The following is a 20,082-nucleotide window of genomic DNA, read 5'->3' on the forward strand; positions in this document are numbered from 1 at the left end:
AGCAGTCCTTCTTCGTCTTCAGGTTGCAGGAATATGTTTTCCTAGGTTCTGGGGGCCCCTAAATACTCAATTTAGGGGTGTGTTTAGGTCTGGCGGGTTAGTAGCCAATGGCTACTAGCCCTGAGGGTGGCTACAACCTCTTTGTGCCTCCTCCCTGAGGGGAGGGGGGCACATCCCTAATCCTATTGGGGGAATCCTCCATCTGCAAGATGGTGGATTTCTTAAAGTCAGAGTCACCTCAGCTCAGGACACCTTAGGGGATGTCCTGACTGGCCAGTGACTCCTCCTTGTTTTTCTCATTATCTCCTCCGGCCTTGCCGCCAAAAGTGGGGCCGTGGCCGGAGGGGGCGGGCATCTCCACTAGCTGGAGTGCTCTGGGGCGCTGTAACAAAGGGGGTGAGCCTTTGAGGCTCACCGCCAGGTGTTACAGTTCCTGCAGGGGGAGGTGAGAAGCACCTCCACCCAGTACAGGCTTGTTACTAGCCACAGAGTGAAAAAGGCACTCTCCCCATGTTGCCAGCAACATGTCTGGTGTGTGGCAGGCTGGCAAAACTAGTCAGCCCACACTGGAAGTCGGGTATGTTTTCAGGGGGCATCTCTAAGATGCCCTCTGGGGTGTATTTCACAATAAAATGTACACTGGCATCAGTGTGCATTTATTGTGCTGAGAAGTTTGATACCAAACTTCCCAGTTTTCAGTGTAGCCATTATGGTGCTGTGGAGTTCGTGTATGACAGACTCCCAGACCATATACTCTTATGGCTACCCTGCACTTACAAAGTCTAAGGTTTTGCTTAGACACTGTAGGGGCATAGTGCTCATGCACCTATGCCCTCACCAATGATATAGTGCACCCTGCCTTAGGGCTGTAAGGCCTGCTAGAGGGGTGACTTACTTATGCCATAGGCAGTGTGAGGTTGGCATGGCACTCTGAGGGGAGTGCCATGTCGACTTAGTAATTTTCTCCCCACCAGCACACACAAGCTGGCAAGTAGTGTGCCTGTGCTGAGTGAGGGGTCCCCAGGGTGGCATAAGACATGCTGCAGCCCTTAGAGACCTTCCCTGGCATCAGAGCCCTTGGTACCAGGGGTACCAGTTACAAGGGACATACCTGGATGCCAGGGTGTGCCAATTGTGGAGACAAAGGTACAGGTTTAGGGAAAGAACACTGGTGCTAGGGTCTGGTTAGCAGGCCTCAGCACACTTTCAAATCATAACTTGGCATCAGCAAAGGCAAAAAGTCAGGGGGTAACCATGCCAAGGAGGCATTTCCTTACAGAATCCCTTTGAGAGTTTGGCGCGAATGTGAATGGGATGTGCAGCTCTTCTCCGAGGCGGTGGGGTTGTCGGGGTCTGGGCTTTATTGGGAGGGGCGTTGGTGTGCGGAAGAGTGGCCGTGTGAATGGAAGAATGGGGATTGCAGTATTGCGTTCTTGGAGCTTTTCCCGTTGATTGTGGCAGTGTGCTTGTGGGGTACTGCGCTTCAGCACTCGAGGGTCCTTTTTCGCGTGGACAACTTGACGATGGTGCAAATGGTCAATCGGCAGACAGTGCGAGAAGCACGGGTTCTACAGATGATGCGCGTTTTTGTGCTGCAATGCTTGCGGAATTACATATTCTTCAGAGCGCGCCACGTTCCGGGCGTTAATAATGAGATTGTCTCGTTCTCAGTGGGAGCAGTTCCATGGATTAGCCACGGGCGTGGCTCTGTGCAGGATCCGCATGCCCGTCACGCTGTGGGGAGTAGGCACGGCAGGATGCTACGACTGGTTATGAATTCCTTGGCTCCGTCCACAAGGAGGGCATATGCAAAAGCCTGGGAGGAGTTCCTGGGATCCGGGGCCTGGTGAGGCAGGAGGAGGTCATGGAAGATGTAGTACCATTTATTATGGTTTCGATCGAAAAAGGTCAAACAAGAGTTACGATAGCGGGTAAGCTAGCAGCTTTGGGGTTTATGGGTAAGCTTTTGTGGGGCTACCCACCATCTGCGGGGGAATTGGGGCACAGGATCCTCGAAGGGTGGGCGAAAGAATTGGGGGCTACAGGGCGGGTGAGGCGTCCAATATCTGTGGCGTTGTTAAAGCAACTGCTCCCGGTTTTGGGGGAGATTTGCCACGATGTACGGCAAGCGCTAGTTTTCCGGACATTGATGTCCTGGTTATTTTTTGGGGCGTTGCGGGTTTCTGAATTGCTGGGCTTACCAGGGCACACGGAAATTCAGTGGTGCGACGTGCGGCCGGTAGCAGAGGGAGTGGTGTTGCTCATTAGGTGGTCGAAGACGGATCAGAGGGGAGTTGGGGCTTTGGTTTTTCTGCGACGCTACCCCGTCAGGACCATTTGCCCAGGGCTATTGGAAGGACAGTTGCACAAAGAGTCAGGGTTTAAGGATGGGACGGTTTTCCGTCATGCCGATGGGACACGAGTTTCAGCTTCTCAGCTGTTAGGGGTCTTGCGCAGGGGTTTGGCCTACCTGGGGTGGGATGCTGCCCGATTTGGTACACATTTGTTTTGAATAAGGGTTGCGACAGAAGCAGGAAGTAAGGGTTGGGGTAGGGAAGAGCTGATGGCTTTGGGTAGGTGGCGAGCTGATTGTTTTCGGAGGTATGTGCGAGGTTCTGAGTTTGAGGAGATTGGTGTGTAGTTTATAAGTGGCTTCATTTCTTTTTTCTTTTTCAGGTGTGGTCCTGGGGCCTGAAGCGGAGTATCTTGCCATATGGTTGATCAGCCACTCCGTTATCAAATGGGCTCAGCGCCAAGCCCGGAGAACCACGATTGGGGACAATCCGGGTCTGGACCCAGCAAGCTACTGTGTCCGCTGGTTCGGGAAAGGGGGGATGAGATGGAACGAGCTTTTGCCGCGCTTGCAGGGCGTGATGAGGAGGGGGCATTGTCTAGACTTATTGTGTATTCACTTAGGGGAAAACGATCTGGTGGTAACCACAGGGCTTAACCTCTTGAAGGTTATGAAGAAGGATTTACAGATCTTAGTAGACCAGTGGAGGGGCCGTCACATGATTTTCACTGCCTTTGTTCCGTGTCGTATTTGGAGAGGGGCTAGGAAGCCGGGGGCTATAGAAAGTGCCAGGCAAAAATTAAATAAGGAGATGAAAGGCTATTGCATGGAACGGGGTTTGACTTTTTTGGAGCACGTGGATTTACGTTTTGAGGATGCAGAATTTTTTAGGGACGATGGGGTTCATCTCTCATTTGTGGGGATGGAGCTGTACTTGCTGCAGCTGAGGGAACAGGTGAAAACACTGTTAAAGGAGCCCTGGGGGGGCAGAAAAAGTCAGGGCCTTTTTCTGGTGGCGGTGACAGCTGGAGCGTAGCTATTAAACGCTCGGGTGGAGGACGGAGTTGGCAGGGCAATTCAGGTATTAGAGGGGGAAAGAGCATTAGTTAGACATGGACAGGCAGGAGACTGCTCATTAGCGGACAGGTTAAAAAAGAAGCGGGTAGGAGGGGGGAAATTAAGGAGACGAGAGGAGAAGGAAAAGACAGAACGAGAGTAGGGAGGGCGATGTCTAGTGAGGTTTTAGTTTTGTAAGGAAAAGGCCTAGGTAGGGTAGTTGTCAGGGGCACCTGTACCAATAAAGCGGCCTTTTACACACACATGGAAAGAGTTGTGGTGTCGTCATTCTCTCCCAATGGGGGTTCTGGGGGGGGAGGAGGCAGAACGAGGAGTTCCCCCATGGGGATTATTGGGAGAGGTGGTGCGACCCGCATCACGGTTGGGCGTCCGGGGTGCCAATCTGGGTGGGTGGTCCGGCAATAAAAACTGACATTTTGTGGCCACGGTCACCATTTTACAGAAGGTGACCTGGTGACCAGGGCGGGTAGTTCGGTCCGGTTCTTTTTCCCCTCCCTCCCTCCCGTGACCGGTCGTATTTGTTGGAGCAGGTGTGTCTGTTTCGGGGTAGGTTGTCGCTTTGGACAGGTGCATGCCGCGGCTGTGACAGCTGCAGAGCAGCTATTAAAAGGTCGGGTGGAGGACAGAGTTGGCAGGGCAATTCAGGTATTAGAGGGGGAAGGAGCATTAGTTAGACATGGACAGGCAGGAGAATGCTCATTAGCGGACAGGTTAAAAAAGAAGCGGGTAGGATGGGGGAAATTAAGTAGACGAGAGGTGAATGAAAAGACAGAACGAGAGTAGGGAGGGGGAGGGTGCAGTAGGGGAGGGGGAGGGGCAGGGGATAGGTTATTCGATGTCTAGTGAGGTTTTAGTTTTGTAAGGCAAAGGCCTAGGTGGGGTAGTTGTCAGGGGCATCTGTTCCAATAAAGGGGCCTTTTACACACACATGGAAAGAGTTGTGGTGTTGTCATTTTCTCCCCATGTGAAGAATGCTGCCAACCCACTTACAGTGGACGCCATCTTGGAATGTTAACTTTGACCACTTACTAAACTTTATAACAGGTTCATCTTCAACAGAGCAAAAAGAAAAAGTATCTGGCGAATACCATTACTGTGACAGAGGGCGTATTGTCTGCATACCTCATCTGGCAGTTATTTACACCATTTATCGAAAATTATTTTAAGCACATCAGTAGTATTTTCCTCCTAGGATTAGGACTAGATAGGTGTAAACATGTTAGGAGTTACACAGGTTAAATCACACTTTTTTAGTTATTATGCCATCTTACCAAATAGTCAAAGCTCTCAGTGCGGTGGGGTGTAGAAGGGGGGCTCTTACAACCAATACCTTGTCTCGATCCTGATGTGAGATGCTCAAATAGGTCATGAAGTGTTTGAAAAGCCCTCAGAAAAAAGTGTTTTATGGCACTTGTGTGAAGCATAATATATGGAGTGTCATGGGTGCTTTCAAAATGGGTATCGGAACTGCTGAGAATCCATAGATCAGAAATGTCATGCGCTAGTCAATGTGTAATCATGTTGTGCCCCAGAGTAAGTAGATAAGGCTGCTGGGACCATGGTTATTTAAACTTTTAACTAATGGTGGAAAAATCAGAGTGTATATGACATTTATATTGAGTTTTACATTCTCCAAATTACTTCTTTGATAGGAGGGACAACGGAATATTGTCTATTAGTGACATACTTCTGTAGTTTGAAGACCCACCTCTGTTCTTTCGCAAATAATCAGTTCTTTATATTTTCATTGTTCTTGACTGTCTCCTGCATCACACATCTCATGTCATTTGTACTCAAGGCAGTGATTAGTCAGTTTCGAAGTTGTGCGTCAGGTGTGTTCATTGCTCTTGGTCTTCACCATTCTCGTGGTCATACCTACTCATTGAAGTGCACATGGGCAGGTGATCAAGTAGACACAGTTCTTGGTGTTACAGTTAGTGTGTTTAGTATAATGTCTTTCACTTGAGGACCCACATCAAATTCCTTTGTTTGGATTGTTAGGTCACATACATTACAGTAGCCACAAGAATAGTGGCATACTACGGGGGAGACCCCGCAGTTGTGTGATCTTCGTGTTTGCGCTCTCTTTCTTAGGTCTGGTGCTTACCAACATATTTCTTAAGTTACTTGTTCTTTTAAATGGGAATAAGGGCTCTTCAACAGAAAGGTCCCCAGAGTTCAAGATTTCCCATCTCATCTCTTTCTGATTTTCTTAACATCTTTTGACAAAGGGGTTTAGGTAATCACAGAAGGACTTCTTTGTCATTATTCTTAGCTCTTTTTCTGGTCTTTCAAATAATGGATGTTGAATATTTTTGTTTTGTTCATTTATCTGTGGGGTCCTTGGAGTGTCTCTCGAAGTCATCAATGTTAATGCAATTTCTGCACAGATGTAGAAACTGAGCATAAGGTAAAATCACTCCAAGTGCTCTAGGATAACAACATTTATAAAGTAGAAGGCTGTTATGATCTGTCTTCTTGTCAAAAATCTTTAAAAAATAGAGTACCATTCTCAATCCTGATGATTGAAACATTAAAAAAATGGAGATTTCTTCTGCAGAAGTAGTATGAGTGAACCTCAGGTATGGATCCAAGGAGTTGATCCAGTGGGAAAACTCCACAGGAAGCTCCCTGGAACCCTCCATACAATCAAAGTATCAATGCCAGAAGTGGCTTTTAGTATTGTAGTGATTGTTTTAAGACAAAACACATTTCTTCTTAGAATGGAACATGTTTAAACCAGCCAGATTCAGGAGAAAGGTGCTTCCCGTTGAAGTCCCTTGGGTTTGTAGATAAAGGGTCTCTCCAAATGGAAATATTTCTCCTTTGTATTAGATAAATAAATAACAAGGATTGTGTTGTGAAGAATTAGAATTGAAAGTGTTTCAATTCTGAAGCTGTGAGTCTCTGAATTAACATTAATGGAGTCTGGTATAGCAGGCATCTGAGTGTCTCAATCACTCCCATTCACTCTGTTAGACTTACTCCCCTCTTTCACCTGCCAACTTTCTGAAATACTGGATCTCAATATTACACATATCATCACCTTTCTCTTCATCACTACCTTTTCACTCTGCCCTTCTGCATCTACTTCTTTGTGTCACATCTCCAAAATGTTCCTTATGCCCCACGCTCTGACAGACACATGCGCCCTCTCTCTCTCACCAGTAAATACATTTTTGTTTCTTTTGGTGCTGTCACTATTTCAGTAGGTGAGCATGCCTCCTTCACAAACTTTTCCATAAAATTATAATTACAATTTGCACATATCTGACTATCATTCTGTGTGCTATGCAGTGAATCAAAGGATTGGATGAGTACATAGTCTGAAGACTTGTAGGACCTCCTGACAGATCACAATCGTGCCCCATCGTCAACATCCACCCAGAACCTGAACTCACTCAGACACCTAAAAGTGACTCATGTCAGAGACATTTTAAGGCAAAGTGGACTTTGGCCCAAGCCCCCACCATTGTAGGGGCCCCATTAGTAAGCTTTAAGGGCATTCCTAGACTCTCTAGAGTTTTAAAATAACCAGCTTGTTTACTTACACATGAAAGATAGTGAGAGATAAGAAAAATAAAAAATTATTTCTAGATTCAGTGTGCGCTTTAACCTACAAACAGCATAGGCCCAGAGGAACTGAACAGGCTTTCGCCTTTACGCAGCATGTTCCTCTTACTGTGCAATAAAGATTGACACTGTGTGCTCCTATTGTTATTGCATCATTCTTGTTGAGCTACTGCCAAATCGGTTGTTAGACCTGACAGACTTAGGGTGGTCATCCCCCAACTTTTTGCCTCCCTCCCTCCACTTTTCTTCCCCTGTTTTTGCTGGTTTCAGGACTCTGCACACTTTAACACTGATAACCAGTACATATGCTCTCTCACTTAAACACGGTAATATTGGTTCATTCCCAATTGGCAAATTTGATTTACCTGTAAGACCCTAGTAAAGTGCACTACATGTGCCCAGGACCTGTAAATTGAATGCTAGTAGTGGGCCTGCCACCCACATAATTAGGCCCTTAACAATGTCTCAACCCTACCTTTGCAAGGCCTGTGTGTGCAGTTTCAATGCCACTTTAACTTGCCATTTAAAAGTACTTGTCAAGTCTTAAACTCCTCTTTTTCTATATATAAGTCGCTCCTAAGGCAGGCCCTAGGTAACCTATAGGGTAGGGTGCTATGTAGGTAAAAGGCAAATACATGTGTGTTTTTTATGCCCTGGTAGTGGAAAACTCCTACATTTGTTTTCCATTACTGTGAGGTCTGCTCCATTCATAGGCTAGCATTAGGACTACCGTCATATACTGTTTGAGTGGTAGATTCTGATCAGAAAGGGGTAACCTGGTCATTTTTAGTATGGCCAGAATGGTACTAGAAAATCCTGCTTATTAGTGAGGTTGGATTTTATATTACTATTTTAGAAATTCTACTTTTAGAAAGTCAGCATTTCTCTACACTTAAAATCCATCTGCGCTCTACAGCCTGCCTCCAAACAATGTCTGGGCTGGGCTAGTTGACAGCTTCCTTGTGCATGTCACCCAGAAAACCACAAACACAGGCCACCCACTCACACCTGCACTCATCTGTATACTGAATGGGTCTTCCTGGGCTGGAAGGGTGGAGGGCCTGACACTTATATTTCAAAGGCTAGTGGCCTACCCTCACACAATGGACTGCCAAACCCACTACTGAGACCATGCCAGATGGACCTGTACTGAAAGGGTAACTTGTGCACTTTAAAACCACTCTTTGAAGTCTACCCTACTTCAAAGGCATTTTTTGGTATATAAACTGGGTCTCTGATCCCACCAACTCAGACATTTCTGGACCTGAACTTGCAAGCTGTCAAGAGGAACTGCCTGGCTACTCAAAGGACTCATCTGGACTGCTTTGCTGAGAAGGACAAATGACCTGCTGTTGCCCTGCTGCCCTCTGATTTTGCTGAGAAGTGCTTTCCAAGGGCTTGGATTCATCGTGCCTCCTGTTTTCTGAAGTCTCACAGCTAAAAAGACTTCATCTCCTCAAAAAACTCCTTGTGTGCCGAAAATCGATGCACAGCCTGCCGGAAACGACACACAGCAATCTTACGACTGAGAAATCACCGCTCAGCCGGAACGATGCAGTCCGACTTCCCGAGTGAAGATATGATGCAGCACCTGCCTTGCAACAGAAACTTCAACGCACAGCCCTACCGGATAGATGCACAGCTGAACCGGAACAACGCTGCTGATTTCCCGAGTGGAAAATTGGTGCAGATCCACTTGTGCGACGGAAAATTAGACGCATCGCCCTACCGGACTGACACAACACTTGTGACTTCTTCCAGCGTGGCCAAAATTTCACCACATCGTCCCTGGGTGTTAAAAAGATCCCTGCACCGCAGTGAGGAACAAAGACTGTATGAAAAATTATGCAAGCTCCTTGTAGCATGGAAAGAAACTACGCATCATCTGTGCTGCGTCGGGAATTCCAAAGCAAACACTATTTTTCCATGCATCTCCTCCTCTGCTACATCAGTGCGTGTTATTTTTTACCCAAACTAGGTACTTTGTTTAATCAAGAGACAACTTTTGATTCTAAAATTTAAGACTCTTTAATCTTGCAAAAGTGATATCTCAACTTGCGCTTATTGAATCTTTATCATTTTGACCTTAGTTTTTAACCAGTTACATATCCTCTATTCTTCTAAACCTGAGTGGTGTATTTTTGTGGGGTTTTCACTGTGTTACTGTATGATTTATTGCACAAATACTTTACACATTGCCTTCAAAGTTAAGCCTGACTGGTCAGTGCCAAGCTACCAGATGGTGGGCACAGAATAATTTGGATTGTGTGTGAGTTACCCTGACTAGGATTGTGGTCCCTACTTGGACAAGGGTGTATACCTCTGCCTACTAGAGACCCCATTTCTAACATAGGTGAGATAATAGCCTTCCGCCACCTGACTTAGAATACCAGTCCCATGCAACCCAGGCAGTACAATGAACAAAAGCACCCATCACCATTGTGTGCCCAAATGGTGCTGACAGACTAGATACATTACACATTGTGTACAGAAGGCTTGGTAGCACCACTAGTCTGTTTGCTTTTCTGGCACAGTTCAACTGAAGACCTTGTGCGCCTAGTTGGGTTCTTTGGCAGCCCATGTGTCAATGCGAAATGCAGAGCAGCATTAGTGTTTTGCCGCTGTTGGGCCATTGCCAACTGACTCAGAATCTATGGTTCACCAGAAGAGAGATGGAAGTGAAGTAAGCAAAATTAACACCCTCCATACGTCTAGGCTGGAAAGGTGAGGTATCAGTCCACTACACAACATGCAGCAGGCTTGTTCATTCCACTTGTTTTCTGCTACACTGGCACTGTCCAGCCAGATAGAGTACTTATCCCATGGTTGGGCCTAGTTGAACGCTGGTTAATCAAAATGGGTAATCAATGATTCGACCAAATTTGCAGAGGGCGTGAATGAGCGTAAATGGATAATAAATTCAGAGTTGTTCCTAGGAGGGTGCCCCAAAGTACGCTTGGCCCGGGATCACCAAAATCATTATTTTGTCCCTGACTCATTTCACAGCACAAATTATACATGGGTTCTACGTTGCGTGAAAACATTTCAAAAACACAACATTTGGAAAAACTTAGGGAATGCAAGATGCAAAACACGTTGCTGTAACATTAAGGGCCTTTAACAGTCAATGTTTTAGAAATCGATCACTTTTGCCTGTATATGAACGGGCATGACTATAGGGTTTGGAAACGACATGTTTCTATGTCATATTTTAAGTGCTGACTTGTGTGAGACTTTTCAGGGACATCTTAGCGTCCGAACATGAAAAAATTACATTGTAACATTTGCCTTCAGTTGTGCAGTTTGTCCGATATTCATTGTTGAGGGCCCAATATCGGTCAAGGTGCTGGCCAAAAGTTTCTTTCAGCAGACCTAAGAGGGGGTGCTCTGGGAGATAAATGGGGTTAGTTACTTTTTTAGTTGATCCCGTACTTAAGAAATCTCCATTCTTACTTACACAATAACTAGGAAATGAGATGTATATAAATATGCCTATAACACAATATAGGACAGTTCTGATATGATTAATTTGTATGCAATTGAATTAGGATAACAGCGATTTTCTTGACAATTAATTGTCAAAAGTACATTTTTCAGTTAAAAGTGCTTCGGTCTAGTCTAGCAAATGTAATTTAATACAATCAGGAGAAACTAATAAAGAGGAGTGGGAGTCACAGAATTTTTTGAATATTTTTGAGAGTTTTCAAACAGGCACCACGGGGAAGTGAGAGATCAGGCAAGCTATTGGCAGGCCTCCATGACTTGGAAATGCATGGGCTCCCTCTGATACCATAAGGGTAGATGGGTGGAAGAACTGTGCACTAGACACAAACAGCCTATCAGTGATATGTATGCTGGTTATTAATCACCTTGTATGTCACACCTCCTGTAGTAAGTGATGCTCACATATTGGCCTTCTCAAGGGAATGGATTCTCCCCCAAGCTTTCCACGGATCCAAGATCTGTGCTTGAAGCACAAGTGGTCCTCGTAAAAATCAAACATGTCATAGAAATACCAGCTAAGTATAAAACCACAGGGTCAGGTGGCGTCTGTGAGATCATGTGACATCTGTGATATACCTACCAGAGGCGCCTTTATTTTTTTATATTAAACATGGATGACAATGAGTTACACAAGATCAAGACAGCATGTTTACAGTTACCAAGTGTGAGAATATATGACAGTGTTTGAGGTTACAGCTTTGGTTCGTCAGCAAGGTAGTTGTAACCGCTAGCGCAGGTGTTTTAATAAAAATTATTAATGAGTTTTCATGTATTCTGAATAATGGATTTGTGTAGAAAATATTATAACGTAGAAAAATAATGCATGCATTTGAAAAAGTGATTATGATGAGTGGCCGCCAATGTTCACGAAGTGTACTTCATAGTCTAATGCTATGAAATGCTGATATATGTTTGACTAATGTAGTAATATGTCATATTAAAGGTTATACATTATGTATTATCTTATTAATTGTAGGCTCAATTTAGCAAAGGTATTGGCCTACTTGCCAGGCCTCATGTCAAGCTGTATTTCTTAAGGTTTAAATAAATGGCTGACCTAGAGAGTTGAACTGTGATTTTCCATTGTATTGTTCATGCTTGTAGATGAGAAGTTTTCTCATGAGAACGACTGCTAGAAGATGCTGTTCATGTTAATGTGACATTTTGTGAATAATGTGTGTGAGGCTGACTTTCTCAGGAGGAAAACAATGGAGACACTGACTGAAATAAAAGCTGCAACAATATTGTTACCTGACAAGCCAGATGATGAGGACATTGCAGGGTGACCAATCTACATGTGAACGGAGTAATAGTAGAATTCATAGATTTGGAGTTTTAGTTTTATTGGACAAAGTGTGAACATGCAACCCCTTGACCAATAGGGATTAGGGAAATAGTTTTAGTGAGTTCAAACAAATGAGATTGCACCAGGAGGGGAGAGCTCATTCTTTCCCGTTTTGCGTCTTGACAAGAGACGTGCTTAGTTTTATTGGTTAAAGACTGCATTTTCTGAACTTTGGTGCTGAATTCTGATGCCTTGCTAATCAACTGATGTCCTGATGACGAAGACTGACTCGGTTTGCTGATCCACATCGAGGATAGGTATTATGAATTAGAATGTTGAGTATTATCATGCGTATTTGTTTCTTTCTAGGTACCAACCGCACTGTTTTGATGGAGCCATAGTTAGATGTTTTTCCAAATTCGTGTCACTAAATTGTTTTGCATGAAGCCCAACATGCTGATGCTAATCTGGTGTTAGTTAAGGATCCTCACTAATGAATTTCTGTTAATAGGGAATAATGCTTGATTCATTTCTCTGCTGAACTCAAATGTATGTGACTACATTGACGCAGTTGACCTTGTTATTAATTTGCACCATAACCTTAGAATGTGTAATAGTCCAAGCTTTGATTAGATTGTGTTTCTTTCGCCGCTTTGGACAGCCAGAATCATTTCTGTTTGTCTTTCATTTGATTTTGCGATTAATTTACATGACTTTAGCATTGTTAATATAGGGAAATAAATATTCTAACTCTTACTAAGAGGTGTGGTTATTCATGACTGAAAACGTCATGGTGTGTGACAGTTACTGACTCCATTGATTATTAAGGTTAATGATTATTGTTGATTATTGATATTGTGTACTGATTATTGATCTGAATGTACTGGAATTATGGTGGGAACATCTCTTAATTACGAGTCAGAAGATTCATCAACCTATTTGCGTCCCCTTGTAAGTTTACTTATTAAGTTCAGATGCTCTAACATAACCTCTTTAATCAAAGCTGCATGCGCCATGAAGTGTTCGATACCGTTGTCAAAGTTTCTCAAAGAGCCATGAATGTTCTACAAGTTCACCAAGAAAAACGATCCCCTCCACTGAGAGTCCCTACATTAGTCCATACATTTTTGTCATAGTATCTGGCCAGTTCCCTGAACTTTGGGTGATTCCCTAGTGGTTTCTCAGCAACATATGCAGTTACCCACTCAAGGCCTGCATGTACCAGCACTTGCATTGTCTGGCAACTAGAAGTCCCCTCATGTGTGCACTGGTAAATTTGTTCACTAGTCAGAGGTGCCTCATCCATACTTCCTTTCATTTTTTCGGGCTTCACAGTCATTCAGTTGGACTATCCAACATATAAGGCATGCTAAATGTGCAGCCAGGTAATTTAGTTCTAGGTTTGGTGTCCTCGTACCACCTGTGTGCCGAGGCAGCATAATTTTTTCCGTAGCTATCCATTTTCTCTTGCTGGCCCATGTCAAATCTGATATCAATCATTTATCTCTGAAGAAATTCCATTTTAGAATGACATTGAGGCCTGAAAATGATATAGTAATCTTGGCACTATCAGCATTTTGAAAAATGTAGAAAAGGATACTCAAAAACTCAAGTAGCATTCCAAAGGCAATTACAAGTCCATAAAGCAATGATTTGTAGCGGATAGATCCAGTCAATTGAGTTTATTGAAATGTGGAAGATCCTATTGTCCAGATTGCATATGTTATCACAACAACAGCTGACACATTTTGTTCCAAGGCTGTAAATGTGCATAAAATAATAATCACAAACCATACACAGGGATAATTACAACGTAAATTCAGGTTTCAAAGGCAACAAAATGAAACAATAATGGAGAAAGCTAAAAGAAACGAAAAATCCTCGACTTATGACCATCAAAAATGGGAAGTTGCTACAAGTGAAACGCAGAGCAGTTCCTACACCCATGTTTAGCCAACAAGTCAAAGATTTAGAGGATAACCAAACACCATAATGCAAGGTATTCAATCAAAAGTGTAATTAAGAAAGTGGAAAAACCTATCACTGTTGTGCTCAAAGATGCCTAAATTCATAAGAAGCCTCGTAGGTATGAAGCTCACAAAAAGATAATAGTGTATTTACCTACAAGAAGATATGAATACAAATAGCAGTGATTGATTAAAAAAGATGATTCACAGTAAAACATCTAGGTCTGTGAAAAAAGGAAAACGTAATAAGGCCCATTTTTATACTTTTTTAGCGCTGCATTTGTGTCATTTTTTTAACCCAAAGCGGCGCAACCTTACAAAATATAATTGTATTTTGTACGTTTGAGCTGCTTTTGCATCAAACAATTATGCAAATGCTGCGCTAATAAAGTATGAATATGGGCCTAAGTGTGATGGTATGTTAACACTGTACAAGATCAGATGGTCACAGTAACTCTTAGTGGAACCAACCTGGAATTATGAAGAAAAATCTTATAAGGCTTGTCAAGGGAAATTGTTTCCTGTCACGCATGTAACTGAGCCATATAGTTAGAATTTCCAGGAATTATTGGATTGCAAAGGTTAGTTGATGATGGCCAAGCTATATGGATGATGAGTTAAAAAGCAGGAAGAGTAATTAGATTCCGCTATCTTCACAGTATTGAGAGCAGGTAGGTTAAACTAAATATTGCATTAAGGACACCTACCTAAGGACTGCCCTCAAAGTAGAGCCTGGTCCCAAATAATCAAGGTATGTCAGTTAAGAGACCTTGATAAGTCTCTACCTAGATCAAGGGAAACGGAATTCTGAGAACTCAAAAAGGAAGATTTGTAAAATCCCATATACGCATATAATTGTTAAAATCCGTGTTGTACCGAAAAAGGACCAAAACATGGCCGACTAGCAAAGGATATGAGTGTGTGGTTATTGGTACCACCAGTGCTTCCTGTTGTTCCTCTGCCAGTGTAAGAAGTGTATTTTCTGCAAGTATCTCAACACTTCTTGCTTTTCATAGTAAGCTGGTGCAGCATGCAACCATTCTAATTACATAAATGTAGGATGTATTTCTCACTGTGTGTGTACTAAAGTTCCTGCTCTGGAGGGAATAATGCATTTAGGAATCCTATCAGTTTAAGTGCATACAACCACACTAACAGCCCAGACCCCTCACAGTGCTGTCTGGCTAGGCATTCCTTATAGTATACCATGCTTAATCTTTTTACTACTACTGCAAGCTTATTTATGGCTTCCACTATGCATTCATAGTTGCCAAATGTTGAGACGTCAGTGTTTACGAGCTCCCTGATTATTTTTCCTTTTCCAGGATTTGACAGTTAATTATCTTATTAACCCTTATTGCAGTCTTTAAGCATATTCCTCTATTTTCCACCTTAAATGCATCCCATTCAATGGATGCTTCATTTGAAGACCCCTCATTCTCCTGAAAGTAATTGCCAATATGTGTTTTCACCTCAAACAATACTATTTTTTGTAGAGCCCCTCTTTGGATTTTTCATGTGGGATCTACTCAACTCCAAGCAATATATCAGCAGAATCAGCATATGGTCTGAAATTGTACAGCTCAAATATTCAATACGTTGAATCTTCCACGTTTCACCCAGTTTGACCAAGAACATATCAATTTGTATTTTTAATCCTGTGCATTTGTGAGTAATAAGAGAAGTTAAGTGAGTCTGCGTGTGCCACCCACCATGCCTTCACTAGTCCCCATTGTCTTCTTTACTAAAAGAAGCGCTGAGAGTCTATTGTACCGGGAGAATCCTGCAGTGGCAGTATTGACCCATCTTTTATATTATTCATCACCAAGTTGTACTCTTCCCAAATTTCAATATATATCAGGTGTTTGGAGCATTAACAGATTCAAGTTTAACAGTTTTTGTGCTTGGTGCACATTTTGTACTTACATGCTCAACAATATTAAGGATCTACCCCCTCCCCCATTGTATCCTCCAACATAACATATCTATGCTAAAAGTCTACATGGATACGGCAAACCAAGTATGGCACCTCAGGGGACAACAAGATCAGTGCTCCTCTGAATAAAAGCTGAATAGGTAATGCCGAACAGTTGGCCCCACCACTTTATTTGCATTTTTTACAACAATGTTGTTGTCATATGTGTTCCTGCAGACACACAATCTGGACCATCCTTTGTTTTAACAATGTAAAAATGTGTTCATTCTTTTACGGGTGGGCCCAACTCCCACACAATCCTCTTAACGCATATCACTAGCTTATTCATTTCTAGTCAATTCCAGCTAGAGAACACAAACACACCCTGCCACCGGTTGTGTGTGGATGTGCCCTGTTTTTGCTGTGATTCAAATAGTGCATATTCAAGAACTTACACGTATTTTGATTGTACAGTCAGTTGGTCTTTTCCCTACATACTACTGCATGAGAGTGACTAGAATGCTGAATGTTTAAAGTGTGTGCTTGGCTGTCATTTTAACCCTTACCCCAACTGAGGTTTGGATAATTACCTCACCAACCCCTGTGTGGAAGAGGCAACCCATTGTTAAACTTCCTCTTGGATATATAGTCAATGTGTGAGTGCAAGGATTAGTGACCATAGCATTTTGTTTGCCCATGGCTCAGACCCACACTATGACAATAAAAAGGCCTCTCCTCCCTTCTGAGCTTTCTTGAAAAATATGATATTGGTATAAACTTGAGAGAGCCTAGCTTATTCACTTAGAAATTAACATGTAATGTTTATGAACTAATGCGTAATAATGCCGCATAGAAAATGTATTAATGTATTTTGCTAAATCATGCGCTTGAAATGTGCCCACGGGGAGTGGCCGTCAATATATACAATGACTAATAAAACTGATTGATAATGTTGAAATGTTATGACAGAATATAATTTTGCATTAATAATAAAGGTTATATGTTAAAATTCTGCTAATTAATCATTAGACCTTCGTTAGCATGAGTCGAGGCCTAGCTGCCTGGTTTTCATATTAAATAGTTTTTTTCTTACGTGCAATGTGCTGACTTGCTGAAGGACATGAATACTTGTTTTTCCAAAGCTAGAGTTATGTAACTGTAGTAGGTCCGTTCTCATGAAATTCGACTTGCTCAGTGAAACATTCTAGCTGAATGCAACAGTGTAGACTACTCGCAGGTACAAGGTCGCCTGAACCGGTACAGACAATGGAGCCACTGACTAAAGATGCGAAGAGGACCATGAGAGTATGAAATCATACCGGACATTCTACCCACTGAAGCCGTAAATCATAAGGACCAATAAACTACGTGAGAACTGTTATGTGGTGACAAATTTGATGAGCTAATTGGTAATCTATTGGATAGAGATAGTGGGGTGCAACCCCTCAACCAATGAAGAATTAGGGGACTGTACAACAGAAAAGGGCTAAAAACCCTTGGCACAAGGAAGTAAATAAAAATAGGAGACTAGGAGATAGATGAGAGGGAGGTGCTGTCGCGTTTTGCTATGACTCAGACACTTTGTTACTCTGCATAGAGACTTTGCTGTTTGGTTCTTCAAACCATCCTTGCCTTATATTGCCCGTTTACACTTTACCTCCTTATGAGGGACATGCCCCCTTTACCCGAATGCTGAATTCCTGATGGTGAATCAACTGATGTCCTGAGGACGAAGACTGAACCTGAATGCTGACCCAATACGGAGAGTAACTATATGACAATAAAATTGTAATTGTCTGTGTGCTTTTCCTTTCTAGGTACAAACTGCTTCTTTTGACAGAGACCATAGTTAGATGTTTTCTAAATTGGTGTTACTAAATTGTTTTGCATGAAGCCCAACATGCCAATGCTAATTCGAGGTTAGATGAGGGGTTCACTAATCAGACGCAAATAGACAAATGACTGAATCTATGCTTTGTTGAATAAAGTGATAATGATTCTTTGATAATCTATGTTGATGTCGTGCTATATTCTAATATTCGTGATTCTTGCTTTGATGAAATCTTACCAGAGTTGCCATATTGTGACTATGATAATGTGTTTCTTGGTTTTGAGGCTAATAAACTTGCTAGTAGAATTGTAATCAATAGGGAATAAACTTCATATAATAGAACTAAACTGGTGTGGTTATTCATGACTGCAAGGTCATGGTGGTTTCTGGGTTTTATTAATGTCTTTGACTAATTTGAATTGTTTTATTGTGGTAAATATTGATGACATTATTGACATATTGATTGACATGCTGATTAGTTGTCTCGTCCTAAGGTGTCTTCAATCAGGGTCAAAAGATTCATTGGCCTAAAACGAGTCCCAAAGTGAGTAAATTAGTCATAAAGGGACGCGTTAACAGTTCTGGTAGCAGAGCGACGGTTTAGGCCCTTTGGGGCCCTAGGACGAGGGACCATTGTTTAAAAGTGTTTTTCGAAATAATGCAAATTGGAGGTATGATGCGTTTCTAAATTCCCCATGACTTTCCCGGAATCTCGGAGCTCTCCTAAGTGAGTTGGGTATGTTCTTGGCGTTTTTAGCATGTGTGGTGTAGAATTTGCGCTTGCTCAACTTATGCAAATCGCAGGTGTTTTGTGAAGTTTGCGTGGATTTATGTAAGGTAATGTTGTTTTAATAGGAGTGGGCGTACTCCGCAGTATGAAAGTAGGGAAGTCAGCGAACTTCATGTGAGTGTGGCACTTTGTGCTAAAAAATTATCCACGTAGTTGTTGGTGATGTACGGACCCGTCGCAGTCTAAGACTCCGGAGTATATTGACAAGTGTAGGAGACACTTGGGTTTATGTTGTAATTTGTGTGGTTTAATAGGTCAATCGGTGTGGTTGACAAGTCGGGTTTGAGTCAAATTGTGTGAGTGAAACCTTCGATGGAGATTGGGCAAGTTCTAAAGTGTACTAGAACAAACCGTTGACAAGTCGAGAGTAGGATTTGCGGGTCGAATTCTGCATGCGAGCGCGGGAGCTGAGAAGGAGAGAGTAGCGGCCGAGGCTTCAAGTGAAATCTCTGTAAAGTTCTGAAGCGTTTGTGTTACCCTTCCTGTAGTAAACCGGCAAATTTGGGTTTTGTTGTTAATGGTGCTCGCAATATATTGCATTCATTTTGTGTGAGGAGGACAAGCCGCAAGACTTTGTCAGCTGCAGTATGTGTGAGTGTGACGTCAGTGGTGCCACGCTGGGATAGGTCAGTTGCTGAGAGGGGTCGCGCACGGATTGGCAGCCGTCCGTGAGAGGCAATAGGTTGAGAAAGGTGGGTGAAGAGTGTTCTGGGAATTAAAGTCACTTCCTGATTAGATTCTAAACAAAATAAAAGATGCAAAAATGAAGTTTTTCAAGGCTCTAAAGAGTGCTTTGAGGGGAGATACATATATTACAGCGAGTGTGGGGGAGCCTACACCGCCTGAGGGTACTCCAGCTTATATTGTAATGGAGGAGAAGGGAGTTGCGCCATGTCTTTGGATAAAGCAATGGTGCAAATTGACAGAGAAGGAGGGATGTTTAGCATTTCCGGAATACGGGATGTTTAATGTAAGAATTCTGGAAAATATGTGAATGATGTTAAGCGTGCAAAAGCCGCCTCCGAGACCAGCTCAGTATGAGGCATTAGCAATCTGGGATTTGATGGCCATATGACAGAGACAGCAGAAATTTGAAAGGAGAATGAAAAGAGAAGAAAATACTTTAGCTGAGGCTAGATGGGATAATGAGAGCAAGATGTGGAGAAGGGGAGTAATTGATGGACTCAAGATGTTTCTGGCAATAACACAAGAAGACTAGACACAGGGAAAGAAAGCCACTTGTAAGACAGACAAAGGCTCTAAAAAGCAAAAGGAGACTCAGAGGTCTTGGGCAGACGCAGATGATTCAGACGATGAAGAGTTTCTTAATCAGTTGTTAGATGATCACCCGCCACCATATGCCATAAATGATAACGTACAGAGCACTAGTGTGAATTCTGAAGACCCAGCACAAAATAAGGGCATCACAAGTACAGTGCAGACAAGTGATACAGTTTTAATACAGAATGGTGTCAGTGTACCCACTGCACCAGACACACAGATACAGTTACAGCCACAACAGATTCAAAGGATTTATCCTGACGTTACAGTATTGGAAACAACTACGAGTCTGATGGTGCCTCCTATACACGAGATCAAAGTTAGTGCAGATTGAACCAACTCCGCAATTGCTGCCCCAGCTGCAGCAACAGCTGGTTCCGAGTTACACTTCAGTTGCAGGACCGCAGTCAGTAGCTACAGCACCTATGATGAATCAAGATATGGGAGCTAATGCTCCACAAGGTTTGGGACCAGGTCAGACACCAGCTGCCATATCATTGCCAATTACTGTTGGTCCACCACTACCGCTGTATGCCCAGGGTAAGCCTGGCGTATGTGATCAGGGA

This window comes from Pleurodeles waltl, chromosome 11 (assembly GCF_031143425.1).
Source record: "Pleurodeles waltl isolate 20211129_DDA chromosome 11, aPleWal1.hap1.20221129, whole genome shotgun sequence".
In the NCBI taxonomy this organism is placed as follows: Eukaryota; Metazoa; Chordata; class Amphibia; order Caudata; family Salamandridae; genus Pleurodeles; species Pleurodeles waltl.